At 45.4% G+C, this 23,778-nt stretch overlaps 1 long non-coding RNA gene across 2 annotated transcripts in view; it reads left to right on the top strand.

Moving 5' to 3' along the window:
- Positions 1-23,778, top strand: part of LOC128097407 (uncharacterized) — a 64,544-nt gene that overhangs the window by 739 nt on the left and 40,027 nt on the right. The window lies entirely within an intron of this gene.

Raw genomic sequence — 23,778 nt, forward strand, 5'->3', positions numbered from 1 at the left:
CGAGAGTGTCAGAGTGTGATCAAAATGTCCCACAGCATATAACGGCATCTGATGCCCTCTTCCAGCATGCAGGTGTCCATGCAGCTAGAGCATTCATATACATAAAATAAATAAATACATCTTTTTTTTTTAAATTGCCTTCTTGTCTTCCTATACTTCCTCTTCCTACTGATCTAGAAGAAGGACATGGTGTCCGGAACACAACACAGAGTTTTGGATTGAGGAGGGCAATACAGAAAGATGGCAGCTGAGTCCTTGATAGCCACTTGAATCTGTGGGTGGTTTTTCTGTAGACTTCCACGTGAGAACGGAACTTATTCTTGTTGATAGACTATTTCATTTCCCCTCCCCACTGCCTTGTACATATCATCCTGACATAATGAGGTGAAGCCACATCCATTTTGGATGGCAGGAGTCAGAGATGTGTTAGAATGAGTTCAAGACATCAACTGTGTTATATAGTCACAAAGACAACCAGAGCCAGAGCTGTGAAGGGGCTTTCCAAAGCCTCCCTACTCAGTACTCATTCTACAAATAATTCCTGAACACGTCCCGTGTGAAGTTCTTTGCCAGCCATTAAGACACAGGGATGAAGCAGGGCATGATTCCATCTATTTAGAAGTTCACAAAATGCACCAGGTGGGCAGATCACCAATTTCCTCGAGTTGTGCATCCAGGGAGTTAACTCGTGTTGAATTAAACCACAGTGTCTTTTTATGCTGATGATAAGGAAGAGGAAGAGGAGGAAGAGGATCAAGAAAAAGAAGAGGAAGAGGAGGATCAGACAAGCGCCTTTGTGCCATGGGATAGGTGTGGAGGTCAGAGGACAACTTTCAGGAGATGATCAGTCACTCCTTCCACCTTAGGCTTGGGGAATCAAGCTCAGGCCCTCATACTTCTGGGACAAATGCTTTTATCCACTATCCATCCCACACCCAAGCTACAGCTTATGAAACTGTGCGCTCAGCTCCATGTGTGAAAGTATAAAAAAATCTGGTGACAGAAATGTTTCTGGATACCCAACACACCAAAAAAATAATACAAAATCAAATGTTTAACATATGCCAGGGTCTTTCCGGCAGGGTTCACCCACATGTTGACTGCAGCCTGGGTTCTGAACACACAACACACAGAGGATGATGCACTTACATGCTGACTAGCCACACGGTGCCCATGAATGCTGAGTGACACCGTTAACTCAGATGTGAGACCATATACATTACAGATACAATCTTCCCTGCGTGAAGTTTTCTTCTCTTATAAAAGCAACAGCTTGGTTATAGAAAACAAAGACTTTCAATGTCACTCCTTAGCAGGTAAGCATCAAGTTAGTGACTCTTTGGATTGAATTGTGTTTGAATGTTGAATTTTAGTTGGGCATGGTGGTGAATACCTATGATCCCAGCACTTGAGAGGCAGAGAAGGAATATGAGGAGTTCAGGGTCAACCTGGGGTACATTGTACGTGTGTTCAAGGCCACATAATAGCCTGGCTCAAGAAAGAAAAAAGAAAGTTTGATCTTAAAAACTGAGTTGAGTTTCATAAAAAATTTCAATGAATTTTGACTCCAGATTATGACAGAATGTCTGCCAGGTGAGATGCCCTACTTTACTCCCAGCACTGAGGAGGCAGAGCAGGGGGACCTGAGTGCAAGGCCAGTCTTGGCTGCAGGGCAAGTTTGAAGCCTGCCTGGGATACATGAGACCTTGTCTCAAACAACAAACACAACAGACAGAAAGGGCTGCACTCTAACATGGTGCTAAGCACACTTCTGCCATGTTGAACGACATGTTCATGCGAGGCTATAACATAGACATACCAAAAGTGTTGCAGATGCTCTGTTTGCTGCAGTATCAAATATGCAGCCGAATTTTAATTCTTTCACGTAAAGACAAACAAGGACCGGCGAGGTGCTCAGTGGGTGAAAGCGCTGGCCACGCATGCCTGATGACTTCACTGTGATCTCAAAGTCCAGTAAGAGTGAGAGAGCTAGCTCCCCAAGGTCACCCTCTGACCTGACCTCTACATGCAAACTCTGACACTTGTGTACCTACCCACCCCAGGCCCACACTCACACTCCCATCGACACATCACACACACACACAATAATAAAAATGATGATAATAAAAGGAATAAATAAGCAAGTCCACCCATTCTGTTAGTATGCAATTTTGCTTTAATCCCTAATAAAAATACATACACCAGACAATTGCTTCAAAACACATTATCAACTAAGTGTTTGGTTTGTGAAAAACTGGTGAGGGGAAGGCATGCTAGAAGCCCCGCCTTAAAGACTGAAGAGAATGTGTACAGCAGACACACAGGTTTCCTTTCTCTTTGTGTGACGTGCCTTCCTGGGTGTGAGAACGCATTCAGGCATGCTTGCCTAGTTTCGGCTGCACACTACACAGACAACCTTGCTGCAGGATCACACTTCTGCTGCTGCTTTAAGAACAGCTTGTATGTTCGGGTGCCTGTTTATACGGTGCATGCGGACGGAGGGTGGGGACAATAAAACAATAGTCTCTGGGGGCCTCTGGGGAGAATCTCTGAGTTCCCTGGGATAGGAAGTTCCCTAAGAAATCAGGAGCCACTAAAATTCCCACCAAACAACAAAGTATGTGCAGCCAAGATAAAAGGAGAGTGGGGGTTGAGAAGGAAAAACAAAACACCTCCCCCTGGTTCAGGGAAGCAGGTGCACCCAATGCAAACAATATCATTTCTTCTATTATTTGTAGAGTCTAGGAACAAAACAATACTCAACCCCTCCCCTCTGGGGTGGAGGGGCCTTCAAGGATGCTCAAAGCAACAAGATAAAAAAGGTTCTTAGTCAGCCTGTGCAACTGCAAAGAAACTAAACTTAAAACTAGCAAATAGCAGCAGCAGCAGCAGCAGCAGCAGCAGCAACAACAACAAAACCAGACTAAAAGCAAGGAAGAAGGCCGGGCCAAGATAGTTTAAAGGACATGATCATTGGATGGGACTGTGGACAGCTTCTCTTTGCGCCATCAAAGTCAAGCCTTCAGCTTTGAAGCCGTCAGCTGATGGGCTAATCCCTCCTTATTGTGGTCCCAGCAAAATGCATGAGTCATGTGGCTGTAAGGGACGTAGGCTATGCTGCAGGACTGCAGAGACTTCTCTTTGCATGGCCCCTTCTGAAGTCTTCAGGGCCCTTAGACACATGTCTGTCTAATCACATAGTTTGTGACATCTGCAAAGATAAATTATTCCCAGCCTGTTGAGTGGTCCCCAAATAGGGACCAAACTTCAGGGTTTGTAAGACCTGGACATAATCTGAAGTTTCCACAAATGTCCTTTCCAACTCTACCATGAGTCCCTCTGTTCTTTGGATGCACGGATTGAGGACCTTCGCACAACGTATAGCTAAGGGCGCAACTGAGGCAAAAGGCTGGAGGAGAGTGAGGAGATGAGACTGTAACTCAGGGAACCCCTGGCTCAGGGCTCCTCTGGAGGAAGCACGATAATGTTGGAGGATTGGTTCTTCTATCTATTGCTCCATGCAGGTTATCTGGCCTGTTTCTTCGGTATTTTATCACATAACATCTTAGTAATATTTGGTCAAATAATACCAAGCTTGAAGAATTGCTCTTGGCTTCTGTGGTAGGATCAAGGGAGGATAAGAGACCTCAGCGAGAGGAGTGAGAGTCCCCAGCTGACTTGAGACATGTCTGTGCTTGTCTTGGGAACATTAGTTGGTTTACAGGAAGGACTCAGGCACTTTCCAGAAAGCACCCACAGGAAGAGAACAGAGTAACAAGGTCAACCATACTCAAAAGCCAGGGGTTGTTTTGAATGCAGTGTGGCGTCTGTCGTTGAGATTTTCTTCCAGCCCAGTCTCCAAGGATCCGTGCCAGGGCCTGAAACAAAGAGGCAGAACATTAAAAAGTCATTTCAGTGGGACTGTGTGGTACAGCCTCAGACTGAATGAAACCTAGTGTGACTTGGGGATTCACTTTCAACAGCTGGGTGAAAAATGGCACAGCTGTGGTTCATGCGAAGGATGCGTGGCTATCAGGAGGGGATATGGAAGATGCAAATACTCCTATGGTCTCCACAGCTTTGGACGAGCAGCTTTGGGAGCAGGTGTAATTGGAGAGAAGAAAAATAATGTCTTGGGGCACCCAAGATCATGTGAGCCATCCGCAGGCCACTCACAGAAACTAATTAGGAGAATTTGCATTTGAGAGGAACATGAACCAGAGCCCAGAGCATCGATGTGATGGTGCTGGTTTATGATGTCATAGGCAATCACGTGACAGGCCACCCAGAATATAATTACCACAGCCTGCCTCAGGGTTAGCTCTTTATGTTACTTATTCCTTTAAAACTTCTCTGGAGCTAGGGAGATTTTTTGCTATACAAGTAAGAGGCCCTGAGTTTGAATCCTCAGCATCCATGTAAAAGCTGGGAGCAGGGGTGAGCACCTGTAACCCCATCACTGTAGGAGTAGAGACAGGAAGATCCTGTGTTCTTCCTGGCCAGCCATTCTGGCTGGAATGACAAGCTCCAGGTCCAATAAGAGCCCCGATATAAAAAAAATAAAGCCAGGAGCAGTAGAGGAAAACACCGAAGAGGAAGACAAACTCTCTCTCTCTCTCTCTCTCTCTCTCTCTCTCTCTCTCTCTCTCTCTCTCTCTCTCTCTCACACACACACACACACACACACACACACACACACACACACACACACACGAGAACTGTTAGAATTCCTAGCCACTCCCCCATGATTGTGCATGAGCTAGCAAGATGCTTGGTCATCCCAAGGCCTTACATCCTACGTAATCCATGTTCTGCGTGATCACGTCATTTGTGTGCAGCATGATCACGTAATCTACGTGCATGCATGGCGTAGCTATGTAAGCCCATATGTGCATGTGCAGGGAAATCTATAAAAGTCGGTCCCACACACCCCTCCTCCCTTCTTCCTGCAAGATCTTTTCATAGGCCTAAGCACTCCCTTCTATTCCCCTTCCCCTAATAAACTCTTATAGTGGGTTTTGTTGTACCTCGTGGCTTTTCTCGCACGGTAAACTGTGCTGCTTAATAAATAACAAGAACACCTACACTGATGTGTGACACCATGCACCCCACCCCACCCCCTACTACTCCCTCATCCTCCACTGTACCCCCTACCACCCCATCCCACCCCCAACTACAAACCTTCCCTGTATGTATCGGCTCTGTTACTACACTTGTTTACAGATAAGGAGACCAAGCCTCCAGAAAAGAATTACTAGCTCAAGAATACACCCAGGGCTGGAGAGCTGGCTCAGAGGTTAAGAGCACTGACTCTTCTTCCAGAGGTTCTGAGTTCAATTCCCAGCACCCACATAGTGTCTCACAACCATCTGTAATGAGATCTGGCGCCCTCTTCTGTGTATATAATAAATAAATAAATCTTAAAAAAAAAAGAATACACCCAACTAGCAAGAAGGTGCTTCCCTAACCTGTTTGAACCTCCATCCCTGTCTTTTAACCCTGTGCACACAGTTGGCGGTACAAATGAAGCCAAAGAAAGAGTGGGTTTTTGTTGTTGTTTGTTTTTTGGTTTATTGAGACAGGGTTTCTCTGTGTAGCCCTAGCTGTCCTGGAAGTCGCTCTGTAGACCAGGCTGGCCTTGAACTCACAGATCCGCCTGCCTCTGCCTCCCGAGTACTGGGATTAAAGACGTGCGCCACCGCCACCCGGCTGAGTATTTTTGTTGCTCTAATTGCTAATTCACTTTAGCCCTCAGTTGAAGCTGAGTATCATCGTCTTCATTGGATATGTTTAAGTACTTGGACAAAAGGATGGTGTTCGTTTATTTCTGGCACATCAGACCAGATTGTAAAGGTTGAATTATGCCTTTCTGACTGAAGGGAGGAAACTGGAAAAATGTGCTGCCAAAATTTGCTGACTGATGTATTTGCCCTTGTGTATACGAGAGTCAAGGTTGATGTTCGCCTGGAGAACTTGACCACACATAACCATAAGTTGTTATCCTCTATAGGTAGGCTAAGCTGGTGACTAAGACACACGTGCCGCTGTTCCAGCAGAGAGAAGATCTTTAAACTTCATGGAAATAGAGAAGTTTTTTCTATGAGCCATTTCTGTTGGGAAGACAGGATCGATTGAAAATGATGCTTGAACCAGAATGTCCACGATTAAAAAAGCTCTGACTGGTTAAGGCTTGCTTGCTCAGAACATAGCACCTCACCTCTCCTCTTGTTTATAATTCATCTCATGGAAATGTTGAGTTTGCAAGGGTACAAGTTGTGATTCTGACTATATATATAAAACTAGGTGGGGTTTGGGGGAACCCTAAGTTTAGGAGAATCTATTCTGTTCTGGATAAAAATAGTTCCACTCACTCTTGCTTTGCAAGGAAAACATCAATTAGACTGAACAATGTTCCTTGCAGAACGTAGATGCCGCGTTGTCTCTGGACACCTCCTTTGAATTCGCTCTGCACTGTGTCGTGTCTTCTGTTAGGAGGAAATTATCAACAACAAGAGGAAATCCTGGACTAGTACTGAATAGTCCTTATTTTAAAGGTACTTCCCTTCTTGTGGGAATTGTATGCAATCAGAACAACACTATAAAATGTTGGAATTATTTTACAAGGTTTGACTTTCGGCCCTATTTTTTTTTTTAAAAGATCAGCTTATTGTGCTTAAGATACAATTGTTGAGCTGGACAGCATTCTTCTCAGGCTCCGTGAACTTTAAGGTGAGGTGGAGGTTGTCGCATTGGCCGCAGGAAGCAGGAGGTCCTTAGAGACACCCGTTTATTCTAGAGCACACAATGACTAATAAAGGCCACTTGGGTCACAAACATTTGCCCCTTTTTGAGCAGAGATGACTGTCTTCAAGGTGGGGATACTGGGCAAGCTGGCCCTGAAATTCTCTCCCCATTGGTGTGGATCAGCCAAAGATTGGAGCAGTTGAAACAAGCGGGTCCTGAAGGCCTGTAGTGGGAAAAAGATGTCAGACTTACTCTTTTCTTTCCGGGGGTAGTTAATTATTAGCAGGTGGCCAGGAGCTGCATGGGAGCAGCAGTGGCAACCCGAGGGAATGGGATTTTGTGCCCTCTGGTCTGTGAAGCCAATTAGCAGGCCACAGGGATGCCTAATGCTGTGTCCTTGGTGCTGACCCATACGAGCAGAAGCCCCACACTTCCTTGCTAAGGAGCTCCCAGCTAAGGGAGGGTAAATCGGTGTACCTGGAGTTAGAGACAGTCTAAGTTCAAAGAAGCCAGGGGCAAGCACAAAGTTCTTTGAATTCTTCCATATTGTCTGAAAATGTGCTAGGCTCCGGCATCGTACTCCAGCACCAACCAGTTGGCTTCGGTACAAGTGCAGTAAGACTTTCCGGGGTGATGTCACACTATCTGACATGGTAGTTGCTAGCCACATGTTGCTATCAAGCATTTTTCACGTGCTTTGAGTGAATAAAGAACCAAATTATAATGTTATCTTTAATCTTTTTTTAAAGGTTTCTTCTTTTTTTCCTCCATTTTTATTTATTTATTTATTTTTCTATTATCAGCTTGATACAGTATAAATTCTTATCCTAATAGTGAAATGTTTCATTGAGGCTTGCCCAGTAATTGAGTAAAACCAAAACTTATTCTAAGCCACAGTCATCCTAGGGTCCCCCCTGCTATATAGCCTCCCTGGTTCTGTGGGTTGCAGTCTGATTGTTCTTTGCTTTATATCTAGTATCCATTTATGAGTGAGTACATACAATGTTTGTCTTTCTGGGTTTGGGTTACCTCACTCAGGATGATATTTTCTAGTTCCATCCATTTGCCTGCAAATTTCATGCTGTCATTGTTTTTCTCTGCTGAGTAGTACTTCATTGTGCATATGTACCACATTTTCTTAATCCATTCTTCAGTTGATGGGCATCTAGGTGGAAAGGCATTTAAAGAAATGTTCAACATCCTTAATCATCAGAGAAATGCAAATCAAAACGGCTCTGAGATACCACCTTACACCTGTCAGAATGGCTATGATCAAAAACAGTAATGACAGTCTATGTTGGAGAGGATGCAGAGCAAGGGGAACACTCCTCCACTGTTGGTGGGAATGTAAACTTGTACAACCACTGTGGAAATCAGTATGGCAGTTTCTCAGAAAATTAGGAATTGAACTACCTCAAGACCCAGCCATATCACTCTTGGGCATATACTCAAGGAATGCTCAATCATACCACAAAGATACATGATCAACTATGTTCATAGCAGCACTATTCATAATAGCCAGAACCTGGAAACGTTATCTTTAATCTTAACAACCTAAATTTAAACAGCTCTGTCATGGTCTGTCCACAGGCAGGGCTAAACACCTGCCAGACAGCTGCAGCACTGGCTGCCCATCGACTCCCTTGGGACTCTGGACTCTCAGTAGAGTTGTGCACCTACCTGGCAGTGGCTCCTATGTGTGCTGGTCAGCATTTTTTTTCATCTTCAAGCAGCAAAAAGACCAGCATGAGTGTCTCTGCTCAGAGTGCTTGTCCCAAACCTGGAACCTCCACATCTGTTTTCCATTTCTCAGGATGAGAATGTATCATTTTCCCACCAGGGAACACTGAAGAGTGGCTCCTGGTGCTGTTCTCTGTAGAGAGCATCCTACATCCCCTAGCAGGGCTCTCTCCATACTGAGCATGTGCCTGCATCCTTCTGGCTTCCTCTTCCTCCTTCTCCTCCTTTCTGTTTTTTTTTTGGGGGGGGGGGTATGAGATTTGTTGTTGTTTTTGTTTTTCAAGACAGGGTTTCTCTGTGTAGCCCTGGCTGTCCTGGAGCTCACTCTATAGACCAGGTTGGCCTGGAACTCACAGAGATCCACCTGTCTCTGCCTCCAGAGTGCTGGGATTAAAGGTGTGCACTACACTGCCCGGCTAGCTTCCTCCTTCTCTATAGCAGTTGTGCTGAAGTTCCTTCACATCATTACAAGTGTAGTTTGACAGCCCCATTGTCACACACTTTTAGATAGGGCCACTCTCAGATCCTGCAGTGTCCCTTTAAACAGTCCTGCTTTTGCAGGTTCAGGTGTCCATGGTCACCTAAGGCTTCAAAGATCAAATGGAAGTTTCTAGAAAGAAATAATGCACAAGTCCTGCTTCTCTTCCTGATGTACTGAGCAGCTAGACAAAGTCTCTCACTGTCTGCTCAGTACAGCCCGAGGGGTGAAACATCCTTTGCTCACTGTGTCCATGCACACTGTCTGTGCTACTTGCATAATGGGCACCTGGGAGCTTTCTCCATGACCAGGTCGGCTGTCTTGGTATTCGAGGTGCTTGTGCTCAGGTCACCACTGTGTATCTAATGATGGCACCAAAGCACAGGCATGAAGATGCCAGTCAACAGGAGATGTCAAAAGAAGCTGTGGCTAGCAGTCCCTAAGTAAAGAGGTGACTGTTCTCAGTAAGGAAAGAAAACAAGTCTCAGGCTGAGCCTGCTAAGGCTTACAGTATAATGAGGGCTTGAGACGCTAACCATGTAATCCTTATGATGGTAAGTTGTTGTAATAGTTCTATTTTGTTAGTAGTTAATAACAACCCACTCTGCCCAACTCACCCATGGTTTCAGTGTCCAGTGCTGGTCTCAGTGCATGGCCCCTGCAGATAAGGGGGTGCCACTTTAGTCTTGAGTTACCTGCAAGATCTCTTCCTTTACAGCAGATCCATAGTAAATTTTCTGTTCCTGTTACCCCCAGGCCCTGTACCCTCAGGGTAAGTTGGGAGTAAAAAGCCCAGAGGGATTTGAGCACTCATTCTCTGGACACATTTAGGTGACCCCACAGCACCCTCTAGTTTACGCAAAAGCACTGAAGATAGGACATTCTGATCAACAGTTTAGATTGGCAAACTAGCCAGCTGTATACACCAAATGTAGGGTGGTCAATTTCCAGGGAATTCAGCACAATCAAACAATTTTTACAATGAAGCATTCTAAATTTAATGCGTTCTTTCTTTGGCGGTTCAGAAGGCATTTTAGAATCTTGTAATGCCCTTGAGGAATCATTATGAACAGTAATCACTACTCCATTACACATTAAGGAATAATTAGGATTATCTTGGCTTTCTAATAAGTTCGATTCAAGATGAACATTTGCTGCAAATAAACCAATTTCTAGTTTTGTTCCAGTAATGATTACATATTATTTTGGGGAGCTTTAATGTTAAATTTATGATATCATTTAAGATTAATATGACTCATATAGAATGTCTTAAAATTTACCTATATTCTTAAAATACTCCTTTAAATAAAGGTATTTTTGATGCAACAGGTATATTCCAGAAAGTTGAGTACAAAACAGACTTTTGAAGAATGAATTTTGTATGAGGAAGTATATGCACATGATGATAATGTGTTCATCGTAATAAATGTGGAAAGTGGTGTACATATCACATCATGAGTAACAACTGTGTGCTCGTTTTCCAGTCCTGTGCACGTCCACACTGTCAGTTTCTTTCCTAGCGGGTTCCAGTGTGACAGCATCCCTAATAGAAGCAATGCAAGGGAGGGAGGATTGTTTAGTCAGCCTCACATTTTGAGAGGCACAGTCCGTCACAAGAGGGAGGACAGGCAGTGGGAGCAGCTTGTCACTGGACGGCTGGAGCTTGAGGCTGCAGTTGGAACCCAGGAGCTCAGGCTACTACACTCAAGGCTGGTTCGCTCCACAGTGATCTACCTCCTGCAGCTCAGCCCCGCCTCCTGGTGGGCGTGTCCAACTCGCCCTCGCAGGCCACCTGTGACCCAGGAGAGCTATGAATGAGGCCAACATGCTTATAGATAACAACTTCGTATTGCAACCACAAAAGGCTGGATGACCCTGAAAGTTTTATAACCGCCCCCACCCCCAAACGGTGCTGCCAGGTGGGGACCAACTGTACAGAACACATGGACCTGGAGGGAAACTGTTACAGCCAAAGAGTCACAAATCAGAATATATGAAATTTAAATTCATATCATGCTCTTTGTCTGTAAGAAATTATCATTGGGGCAGGTAGATTGGATAAAGACAACCTACATCATCAGTATGGACCAGTAGCATCTGAGAACAGTGGTTCTCAACCTTCCTAATGCCCCAACCTTCAACACAGTTCCTCATGCTGTGGTGACCCCAAGCATGAAATTATTTTGTTGTTATTTCATTTTGTTTTTTGAGACAGAGTTTCTCTGTGAGTTTTGGTGCCTGTCCTGGATCTCGCTCTGTAGCCCAGGCTGGCCTCGAACTCGCAGAGATCCACCTGGCTCTGCCTCCCGAGTGCTGGGATTAAGGGCACGTGCCACCACCGCCCAGCTTTGTTGCTATTTCATAATTGTAATTTTGCTACTCTTGTGAATTGCAATGTAAATATCTGATATGCAGGATCTCTGATATGCGACCCCAAGAGGGGTTTTGACCAATAGGTTGAGAACCACTTGATGGAATCTAACCTAATCCATCAAAAGTTTGAGTAAACAAGATTTACTTTTTTTCCTTTTGAGCCAGGACATTCATTTCCTTCTACCTCTGTGCATCAGAGCTACTGGGTCTCGAACCTCTGTACCATATGAATTACACTAGCCTCTCTCTCTGTCTTTTGGGCTCAGGTTGGAAGTTACATCACTGACCTTCTTGTTTCTTAGCACTGTTGAGGGGATCATTCATTTTCTGGCTCTCTGGCTTGCAGATGGCTAATCCGGACCTGTCTCTATAAACAGGTGAGCCAATTTCCACACTAGATCACCTCTTAGAAATCCATGCGTATCCTGTTACTCTTCTTTTTCTGAAGACTCTACTACAGTGCTTCGTAAACCTTCACCATACTGTTGACAGTAAAAGATCCATCCTGTCATTCTAACAGATAAAACAGTAGTACCTCATGTCATTTCACTTCATATTTTAAGATACATTTAAAATAAAATTTTCATTTATTGTTACTACAAAGATCCTTAGAAAAGCGAGAAGACAAAAATACACCAAAAGAGAACAATCCATAATCTTGAGAATCACAGGTTTGTAATGCAGTTACTAGCATGTTTGAAGGCTGATTTCAGAAAGATTTCTTTTATGTGTATGTGTGTGCATGGTGTGTGTTCAGGAGGCTTTGAAGGTCAGAAGAGGCTGCCAGGGTCTATACAACTGGAGTTTGGGAGGTTGTGAGCTGCATGCAGGTGCTGGGAATGGAATCCATGTCCTCTGAGGAGCATCTTAACCTATGAGCCGTCTCTCCAGCCTCTGAAGGTGGATTTCTAAAATATTCAACTATTTGCTTATTTATGTATTTATTATTACTGCTCTGTGTGTGTGTGTGTGTGTGTGTGTGTGTGTGTGTGTGTGTGTGTGAGAGAGAGAGAGAGAGAGAGAGAGAGAGAGAGAGAGAGAGAGAGAGAGAGAGAGAGATCAGAGGATAGCCTGTGGATTTACTTCTCTCTTTCAACTATGTGGGATCTGGGGCTCAAACTCAAGCTGTCAGGCTGGGCAGCAAAACACCCCAAGCTGCTGAGCCAGCCCCCTGACCCCATATGTTACTTTTTGCTAGCTTTTCTAATTTATTCTATGATAGTAATGCATTCTTTTCACATTGTTATTTTTCTTGTGTCAGTAACTATTTTTCCTCTATAAGCACTCATTATACCATAGTATTATCTAGCACAAAGGTGTGTGTATAAATTATTCCCTTATGAATAATCTTATGCTGGGTGTGGTGGCACACACCTTTGACCCCAGGACTTGGCAGGCAGAGGGAGGCAGAACTCTTGAGTTGAAGGCCAGCCTGGTCTGCAGAGTGAGGAGTTCCAGGATAGTAGGACTACACAGAGAAACCCCGTCTAGAAAAACAACAAAACAAAACAAAGAGAATACTGTCTTACAGAGGTTCTATTTTCTCCTAACTGTGTTAGTGACCTGGAGTTAGATGGCTAGAGGGAAGGACTATTTCCACCTTCTTCCCGGTGAGTGGGTTTTCTTTGTTTATGTCCCGCTTATGTGAGTTTATGTTTCCATTTCCAGCTGCTGTGATCGCGAACTCCCTGTAAATGTCCCCGGTCCCGGCAGTCCCAGGAATGTGGCCCCGGTCTCCAGTGTGCTACTGCCCTGCTTTGCTTTCTGATAAACACTACAACCAAGAGCAACTCGGAGAGGAGAGGGTTTATTCGGCCTAATGTCCCCTCATAGTCCATCCTTGAGAGAAGACAGGACAGGCACTCAAGGCAGGAGCCTGGAGGCAGGAGCTGATGCGGAGGCCACGGAGGGGTGCTGCTCACTGGTTTGCTCCTCATGGCTTGCTCAGCCTGCTTTCTTATAGAACCCAGGACCACCTGCCCTGAGTGGTACCGCCCACCGTGAGCTGCCCCGCCTCCCATCATTAATCAAGAAGATGCCCCCCAGGCTGGCCTACTGGCCAGTCTGATGCAGACAATCCCTTAACTGAGGATCCCTCTTCCCAGATGATCTCTTTGTGTCAAGTTGACACAAACAAGCAGCCATTACAGCTCTGCTCTTCTGTCTTGACATTGCTTTCCTACCTGTACCACCGTGACTCATCTCCTCTTGTGGGGAATTTGAGAAAAATCACTAAATTCTGTTAGATAATCTTGAAGAGATAGCTTAAAAAGGAAAAAAAAATCTTGTTTTTTTATTAATCCAGGCTAAGTGCATTTTACTATAGTTGGTATATAGAGAACTATAAACTGAATGTTCCTAATCTTTTTACAATTTAGTAGAGAAAACAAAGACATATACATCACCATATAAAAATCGATGGAGAGCCTAAGAGAGGTGCTAGGAGAATTTAAAAGGAGCCTTTATTCTTCAACTAGAGAGATGAAGATCTTTTCATGAGGAAGCAGCCTTTGGCACGACCTTGAAAGATGGATTAGGTAGGACCAAGTTGTGCATGGAGGAGGAAATGGTGTGACCAAGCCAAAACTAGATCTAGAGGTGGAAGTCAGGACACTGGAGGTGTGTGGAATATTTGGTGGTTCCTCTGGGATGTTCCAAGGTTCCATTGGGAAGGTGTTTGGTAGTTTGGTATTCCTCTTGGTTGTTGTCTCAGGAGGTGTTTGGCATTCTGGTTTTTTTTTTTTTTTTTTTTTTTTTTAAGACAGAATCTCACCATGCAGCCCTGACTGGTCTGGAACTCATAGAGATTCCCCACACCTCTGCCTCCCACTGGGAAGATTTTTGGTGGTTTCTCTGGAGAAGAGGTTGGTGTTTCTCTGGGGAGGTATTTGGTATTCTTTTAGGGAGCCATTTGGTGGTTCCTCTTGGGAGGTGTGATGGCTAACCTTGGTCGTCAACTTGATATATTTGAGAAGAAGGAACTTCTATTGAAGAAGTACCTCCATCATATTGGACTGTGGGCCGTTTTATTGATTTCTCATTGATGTAGACGGGTCCAGCCCACTGTGGGCAGTACCATTCCTAGTCAGGTAAGCCTGCTTTGTGTAAGAAGAGTTAGCGGGATGTGAACCTGGAAGTGGGCCAGTAAGCAATGTTCCTCTGTGGTCTCTATTTCAGTTCCTAACTTGGCTTCCTTCAATGAGGCTGTAACTGTAAGACAAATAAACCCCTTTCTCCCCTCAATTTGATTTCAGTCCATATTTTATATCAGCAACAGAAAAATGACTTCCACAGGATGTTGGGTGGGTCCTCTGATGGAGTTCTTTGGTATTTCTTTGTAAAGGTGTTTGGTGTTCCTTTGGGGAGATTATTTAGTTAATGCGTTTATCTAATTATTCTTTATCAATAAAATAATCAGTAGTCGGATATGGGGTAAGAACCTGAAGGATCGGAGAAGCGGTGGCGAAGCAGCCAGTGACCTGCTATCTCTTCCGTTCCTCCATCCAAAAGGCTAAGATCCTCTCTAGGCCCTGCCTTACTACTTCCTGTCTCTCTATCTGTCCTCAGTCCTCCAAAACTTCTATGGTTAATTTTGGCCAGCTAGTGGCTAGCTCTGCCCTCTGATACAAAGCAAACTTTATTGTCAGAATTTGACCAAAATATCACATAACATTTAGTTGTTCTTCTGAGGTGGTGTTTGGTGGCTCTTCTGGGGAAGACAGTTGATGGTTCCTCTCAGGAAGTGTTTATGGTTTCTCTGAGATGTTTGGTTCCTGTGAGAGATGTCTGGTGGGAAAGCTTTTGGTGGTTCTTTTGGGATGGTGTCTCTTTGGTCCTCTAGAATAGTGTCTCTCAACCTGTGGGTCGTGACCCCTTTGGGGGTTGTAGAATGACCCTTCACAGGGGTCACCAGAAAACAGAGATATTTACATCATGATTTCTAACAGTAGCAAAATTACAGTTATGAAGTAGCAATGAAAGTAATTTTATGGTCGGGGGTCACCACAACACGAGGAGCTGTATTACAGGGTCACAGCATTAGGAAGGTTGAGAACCACTGCTCTGGAAGGTGTTTAGTGGGTCCTTTGGGGAGGCATTTGGTGTCACCTCTCAAGAGATGTTTAGTGGTTCCTCTAGGGAAGTGTTTGATAATTTCTCTAGTAAATAAGAGAGACTAGGAACCTAGATTTCCATGCAAAAATCTCTTGATTATTATGGTGGTTCCAATGCATTTAAACCTAGTTTTGTGAACGATACCATTCATAGGAAAATAGTTCAGTGCTCTCATAATGTGACTGATTTTACACATTTCCCCACTCCCTCACCAATCCTTTTATTTCTATTCTTTCTTTCTTTTTCGGCTTTTTGTCATCCTTTGTAGAATTTTAGTTATTCAAGGTGATAAGAATCATGGCATTAAGCCAGGAATGGTGGCACACACCTTTAATAATCTCAACACTCAAGCGGCAGAGGCAGGCAATCTCTGTGAGTTTGAGGCCAGCCTGGTTTCTATATTGTGACTTCCAGGACAGTCTAGAAACAGAAGCCCTGACTTGAAATACAAAAAAGAAATCATAGCCATATCAGGACTTCCTTTACATTAGACTGCTCTGGGTTTTTTTTTTTTTTTTTTTTTTTTTTGGTTTTTTCGAGGCAGGGTTTCTCTGTGTAGCTTTGCGCCTTTTCCTGGAACTCACTTGGTAGTCCAGGCTGGCCTCGAACTCACAGAGATCCGCCTGGCTCTGCCTCCCGAGTGCTGGGATTAAAGGCGTGCGCCACCACCGCCCGGCTTTTTTTTTTTTTTTTTTTAAGGTACCATTATCCTGTTACCAATAAAGTATGAAAAGTGGCGTGGTTCAGAAAGTTCTTTAAAGGTTTAAAAACTCCCTAATTAGAACAAATAGACCCTTACACATAGCCTCTGGCATTCCAGTTTGGAACTCTGTGACAGTCTCCTAGTTCAGGCACCCCCCCCCCCCCAGTCATACCTCTCTCTTGTTGGCCTCCCCTTCCTTCCTGTCCAGGCTGAATATCTGACCTCATTCCTTCTCTCCATAGAAGAGAAGCACAACATTGCTTTTTAATGGATTTTATTGGCTAATAGATGCACTTCAAGCTTTTTTGTTTGTTCCACAAAAAATGGCAAGACTCCAGATTATGGGAACTTTTCGTTGGAACCCACAATGTTTCTAGTCTGCAAAAACAAAGCAACACAAACAAACAGGGCTGAGGACTTAGCTCATTGGTACAGCTCCTGCCTAGCACATGCAAGGACCTGGGTTTGCCGCCCAACCACACAAAACAGTAAACATAGACAAATAAGCAGCTACAATTTAGCAGCCAAATAAGACGGTACATTTGTGAACTATATTTAATTTGCAAGTAGTCATTGGTTACCCCATATGAGGGTCTAAGCACAGTCAGAGCCACCAAAGTGGTCTAGAAGAAAGGTAAAGAAGCCTGGGTCTTTAGGTGCGAGAAGTCGGAAGAGGCATGCTTTAAAAACGAGGAAGCCTGGAGCACAAAGATACTAGTGCCAGACACATGGTTTGTCCTGACGTCTTACATAGGCAAGTGCTCTGTATACGTGGGTTTCTAATAGATGAGATTGACTGATGATGTTTGTCAGAAGTCAATGTCATCAAAAGAAGATTTGTATCCCTTAATTCCTCAAGGAATGAGTAAGGCACAATTTCCTATGCTGAGCTCTTAGCTCCAGTGTGATGGCATCTGACCTTTGCAAGGGTTTTTGGTCTTGAGGGTGGAGCCCCCATTTAAAGCTGGTGGATTATTTTGGAAGTTAGCTAGTTCTAGGAGGGTAGTTTTCCTTGATCCCTTAGCTGTCAAAATACCATAAAACATAGAAAGTGCAAACAAACCAGCAGACCCAATAATAATAAGGAGTTTCAGTAGAATTTTTGCACTTGTAGTAGAAGTGTGGATTGATAGAGAGGGCTGACTTCCAAGAGATCCAAGGATGTTATCGTCTGGTAGGTCTTGCTTCATTCAGATTAGATAACAAGACTAGGTTGGTTCTTGTGAGATTGGAGTCAGCTTTGTTTCCTGGTTCTCACACAGCAGCCCCACATTGTTGTGTTTGGATTCACAACATGGCCAAGGGATGTTTACGTCCCCACCCGGACAGCTGTCCCCACTGAAACAGAAGGAGCAGCGGCGATGTTTATTTCCGGAATGGTAAAACACTGAAACCCTTGGTCTCTAAAAATAGGTCACTGTTTCACTTTGTCGTGAACTGGAATTGTTTACCTAGGAGTAGAACCGTCTGATGGTGTGGTTCTGCCAAGGTGGATCAAGCTGAGAAACGGTCTTATACTTCTTTGAAACCGCAGATTTTAATTTCCGGAATTATCACAGAATCTGGACCACAATTATAAGATTGTTTCCTGTATTTATTCCGAATGGGCAGTTCTGGGAAGTCATGGATGGAGCCAGCCCTTATGTCATGCACTCTCTAAGTCAGAATTGCTTTATGAAACCTGAACTCTGAGCTTGAGACGTTTGCTAGGTGGCTTGAATCCAGACCTTCCCAGGCCATTCAGGAATAAACCAGAATGCAGCGAGGAGTTTTCTCCTAGCAAAAGATCTCTGGTGGTCCTAGGGAAGACAGGGGACTGACTCTTTTTGGTTTGGGCTTTACAAATATCAAACATAGGGTTTGGTGACACAAGCCTGAAATCCCAGCTATTCAGGATACTGAGGCAGGAGGATCAAAAGTTTCAGGCCTACTTGGGCTACAGAGTGAGTTCCAGGTTACCCCCCCTGCTTAGTGAGACCCTGTCTTAATAATACAAAGGAAAACGAAGCTTGGGATGTAGCTCAGTGGAGGAGCTAGTGTGGAACAGTGTTCAGGAGACCTTCGGTTCAGTCTTTGTTTTGTTTTGTTTTGTTTTTCGAGACAGGGTTTCTCTGTGTAGCTTTGCGCCTGTCCTGGAACTCACTTGGTAGCCCAAGCTGGCCTCGAACTCACAGAGATCCGCCTGGCTCTGCCTCCCGAGTGCTGGGATTAAAGGCGTGCGCCACCACCGCCCGGCTTCGGTTCAGTCTTTGGTACCATAAATAAAGGCATATATTTTTAAAGTATACAACTTTCTAATCTGTAAATTTAAAGATACGACTTCTCTGGATAAGCTGGGTTCTCATGGAAGAGTTTCCGGCTGGTAATTTTTGGTTTGTATTTATACAGAGACGTCTCTTCACTTTTCTCTGCTCCTCAGACCAGCTTCCTTCTCCCCAGTGGCTGCATTTCCCACACTTAAGATATTGCCCTTATCAGCGAAAGGATTTATATTAGACTTATAGGAGAGGAAAAAAGGCGTGGTTCAAGAAACTAAGTGTGGGCTCAGTACCCCTGCCCATCACTCTCCTGCGTTGATCACTCCAGTTCTTCTGTTTCCTTGACTCCATGCACTGTTCCCACATCAGTCTCCTTAGGCCTGTTTCTGCCCCATGAACTTGGAATGGACAGTGAGGTGGGATCAGTCTCTTAGTCTCTCGTACCACGTTCTCACACTTCAAAACCTAAACCATTTGGATGAGTGTTCTCGCTGTTTTTGTATTTGACTCAGCACCTCGTATTGTAACCCAGGCCGGCCTCAAAGTCACTATGGAACAGAATAATCTTGAACTTGAGACCCCCCTGCCTTCACCTCCCAGAAAGCTGGTATTAAAGATATGCGCCGCCATGCCCAGCAGTGTTCTCACCTTCTCTCTGGGTCCCACCATGTCCATGCTTGTCTGAGAGCCAGACGGTTTCTTCATCCTTCAAGGCCAAGCTAGGAGCATTGCTTTCCTGCTGTGAGCCGCACAGTTCCTCAGCTGCTTGTTGTGTTATGTTGTTTCCGGAAGCTGAAGGGGTCCTCTCCCTAAGATCTGGTTTCATTTGTCCTGGTATGTCAGAAAAAGCTGGAGTGTGCTTGACCAGGAACTGTGCAGGGTGACCTCGAGCTGAAGAGAGTCCTGAAGGATCTCCCAGGCTGGGCAAGGGAGCATGTATGGCCTGGAGGGTTTTTTCCTTGGCTCACTGCCAAGCACTCAACCTTCGAGGCCTATTTCTTTATTTCTCTGTTTTCATTCAGGAAGTGTTGATTGAGTGTCCACTATGGGGGAGCCAATTTCTTTGAGATGATATAATTTCACAAGGACAGATCTGATCCTTTGAAAGTGGAATTATACTATGACTTCTAGAGATTGGGAAGAGTGGGATAGAAAAGAGATTGGGAAGAGTGGGATGGAAAAAAATGGATTTAAACATTGAACACCATGTAAACCTATGGAAATATCTCACTTAATCTTTTTAACACACACAATTCATGTTATTAAAGAGTAGGGTTTTTTTTGTTTTTGTTTTTGTTTTTTGAGCAGACTTTGGAGTAACTGGGCTCATTAGTTAATTAGGTAGCCAAGGGCATTGAGGAGAGCCCAAAGTCCTGAGGGGAACACTCACGTTCTTGAAGGGGAGCTGAGGCGCTCGGCCAGCCGGTGCACGGGTGAACTGGACAACAAGCAGCCCAGGACATCTTTGACCTCATGTGTCCTGCCTGCCACGGGAACCTCAGAGCAAGACACCCTTTCATGCTGATGTCTGCATAGTTCTTACTGTCTTGTGGCTGCCGTCCAGCCCTGCTACACCTCCACCTAACCCTATAAAGGACTGACGCTAGGAAACTGTTCTGACTTCAAAAGGTAATTTAGTCTGTCTTCCTCAGCTACCCATTTTACTTTCTGTCTCTCCAGGTTCAGTCTTAATACTTACTGTCTTTAGAAGAGACTCTGGACACGTTTACTGCAGTAGCCTGGAACTCACAGATGAATGGACAACGAAGACGTGCTGTAAAAACACAATGGAGTACTATTCTAACATAAACAAGAATGAAATAATGTCATTTGAAAAAAAAAAAAAAAGCCCAGCACTCTTGAGCAGATGTAGGCAGATACCCGTGAGTTTCACGACCGGCCTGGTCTACATAGTGAATATAGTGAGTTCCAGGCCAGACAGGGCTACATAGTGAGACCTTGTCTCAAAAAAAAAAAAAAAGTGGTCATCTTTCTTAGACTGTCGGACAACCATTAACAATTGGAGCTGGAAAGGGGTTGGGGGGGCCTATGGTTCTGTTTGCTCCAGGACTGGTACTACATGCTGCTGGGAGTCTTCTCTTTGTGCACTAAGCAAATATGTCAAAGATAAAAGGACCCCAAACACCGGCTCCCGGAGGACTGTGCCTAAGCTTGGCTCTGAGGATAAGGCTGTGAAGAGATGCAGTAAAAGAAACGCGTGCTTTCTGCAGTCCAAGTGGTCATTTCTTCACAGGATGGAGAAGGTTGAGCTTCAGCACCTGGGAATGGGAAGACGGGACCTATGCCATCCCTTCGGCCCATCGCGGCTGCACGGTGCCTGCTGCAGGGCGAGCAAGCACTCTGCCCTCTGTTTGTTGTTGCCTCAAACAGGACATGACCTCCCGCGGTTTGTTTTCCTTTCTTCCTCCTCCAGACGCTCATCCTGCCTGGATCTGCTTGCCTGGGAGGGAAGAGAAAGAAAGGAAAATAAAGCCGGGGGAGGAAACTGCTTCCCCCCATTGAGTGGCCGTCTCCTTCCCCAGGACATGGAAGGATTTATTTCAGCATTCTGATTGTCCCTCCCACCCAACCCCCCATTTCCCCTGACTCAGCTTCTCCAACTCATCACAGCTGGCCACACAGGTTTCCCACCTGCAGCCAGGGCCCTGCCCCCTTCCCAGACCAATTCAGGCTGGAGACCGGAAGCAATTAAGCAGAGCCAGCAAGGCCCTCCTCACATCCACACATCCTTGAGGATGCTTGTCTCCTTGTCACTCTGCTGATGGCTGAGGCCGAGGTGCCGCGCTGTGCTGGAAATTACCACAGGCTTCCCTGTTCTTGCTTCTGTGGGTTAAGCCAGGACACCTGCAGCTGACTTTCCCAGCCTCAGCCTCCCACAATGCATCTTGGTTTTCTAAATCCTCTGTTCTGCTTGGGGATGACCTCAGAGAACGCTGACTCCCTTAAACTTCTGGGTCCTGTGGCTGAGCTGACCTTCGGTGCATATTTTGGGAAGTCTGAGCATGCCCCTTGCCTGGAATCTCCATAGCTCTTTCATTTGTTTTGGATGTGGATGGCCAGCCTGTTCTCAATTCTCTGCAGAGTGTTGTACAAAATCCAGGCTGCAGTGGTCTCCAAATCTCTCTGCTGCCTGTGAGCCCTTTCTAGGTGATGTGCTGGAGCTGTCACTGCCCTAGGCTTCTACTGCAAGTTGCTTTCTGTGTCCTTTAAGTGTCCTTGCTAATGTCCCTAAACCTGAGCCCTGACTGTTTCTCCAACATCGCGGGGTTAGCTGCCAGGCCTCTGGCTGTTCTGGGCTCTGGTGTCCCATCTCTGGGCTCTGTCTACTGTGGGACCAATGCTGTTTATGAGACTTACTGGCCTGCCAATGCTATTCCTGTGGTGCTTCATGTCTTGAGAGTAAAGAACAGTTAGTTAGCTGTCTACTCTTTGGGAGCTGCGGGGAGGGTCCTGGGGCTGAGGGAAACACAGCAATTGGCACCATTCAAGACATCAGCCTAAATTCCGTGTTTCTTTAGTGGAACATGGACTAGCTAGTTCTCTCATTACCCTGACCCCTGACAAAGGAACTAAAGAAAGAAGGGGTTCTCTGGCCTCGCGATGGACAGGGAGACAGACGGTGGTAAGCGTGGCTCAGCTGTGGCGGCAGTAGTTCGAGTCTGCCGGTCACACCGTGTCCACAGACAGAAAGCAGAGAGAGGACGCTGGCGCTCAGTCCCCTTTCTCCTTAAAAAAAAAAAAGCTTTGTTTAAAAAAATCAGTCTGGGACCCCAGTCCGCGGGATCGGTGCTACCCGGTGGGTCCTCCCTCCTCAGTAAGCGAGCCTCTCTGGAAGCATCCTCCCATCAAGATGACACCGCAGACTGACAGCTCCAGAATGGAGGAGAACTCTTTTCAAGCGTTACTTCACAACTTGGTCTTTTTGTGGGAAACAGGCCAGTTTCTGTTTTGACTATCCTATGATGAATTCTGTGTGGTAATCAGAGTTGGAAGGGGCTGCACTTTGGGATCTCTTGTGGGTGCCTTGTAGGTTGAAACCTTTGACAGCTTACTAGGACTTGGGGCCTCTCCCTGTACCTTGGCACCTGGGCCTACCTCGCACACCGATGAGCTGTATGTGGTACGTCATGCCACATGCCGGTGACTCCAGCTTATACACCTTTTTCTGTGTAAAACCTTGACAACCCAGTGGGCACGAGATACAGCTGTCTTGCAGAAGAACTGCAGCTGTTGGAAAGGCCCAAACGTTCAGACACCGGTTTGTCTCTGGGGGTCCAGTTTCCGCACCGACTCCTCTAGGGCTTTCTCCAGCCTAAATGAAAATGTCTCTTCAGATGGACCTTCCATCTTATCCTGCAGGACACGTTCCTGCGCTCATAAAGTCTGCTATACAGACTTTCGTTTTCTTTCAACTTAAAAAATTGACTGTGCCATTTCATCCTTGTGGAAAGAGCCTGCTAAAAGACTTCCTGGACAGATGCATGACTCAGGGGTGTGGAGTGGACTCAGGGAAACAAATCGAGTGTCCAAAGTCCTTTGGGGGAGTTCGTTGTCTGATAACCTTCTGGGCTTTGCAAAGCGGACAGGTGAGACTGGTTTCTCACAGGGTCACAGAAAGTGGCCGCTAAACCCGGACATTCTACATAGTGAGCCAGGCTGGTTATCATGCCCTGCAATGTCCAGGCCCTCTCTTGGAGCATGTGGGTCAGAACATCTGCGACTTGGGCCTTTGTTCTGTACTTCTGGGCCAGTTTGCCCGCGTCGCATAGAGTAGGCACTACACGATGCTATGGTGACACTCGTGTCTTTTTCTTCATTCAATTTGTCTTCTTTGAGAGCCGTGACTATCATTTAAAAAAAGGATTCTGTGTGCATGTGTGCACCCACACGGAAGCAGGTCAAGATTGGGGTTCTTCTTCAGTCTTGAACCTGGAGCTTGGTGATTCAGCTATGCTGGCTGGCCAGTGAGGCCCCAGGGTTCGCCTGTCTTTGCTTCCCAGCATTGGGGTTGCAGATGCACACCACCACCTGCTGTCCTGGGGGTACAAACGCAGGCCCTCATTCCTGTGCAGCAATCACATGGCCACTGAGCCATCTTCCCAGCCCCTCACCTATTGTTTTCTGACTTTTTTGGTGACAAAAATGTATTCTTTTCATGTTGCTATCTTCTCAGGTCTAGCGACGTTCTTCCCAGCCAGACGCATCTCTCTCCTAAGAAATCCTAAGTCGTTGAGTAGAGGACATTTTCAGTTTGTTGATATTCTACTTTATGTTCTTTTTGGAGCATTTTAAGCTAGTTCTAGATAAAAATAGTGCAGCTTTCTGAGAAATATGGCAATTTTGGTCTC

This window comes from Peromyscus californicus, unplaced genomic scaffold (assembly GCF_007827085.1).
Source record: "Peromyscus californicus insignis strain IS unplaced genomic scaffold, ASM782708v3 Scaffold_5__1_contigs__length_169319896, whole genome shotgun sequence".
Taxonomy (NCBI): Eukaryota; Metazoa; Chordata; class Mammalia; order Rodentia; family Cricetidae; genus Peromyscus; species Peromyscus californicus.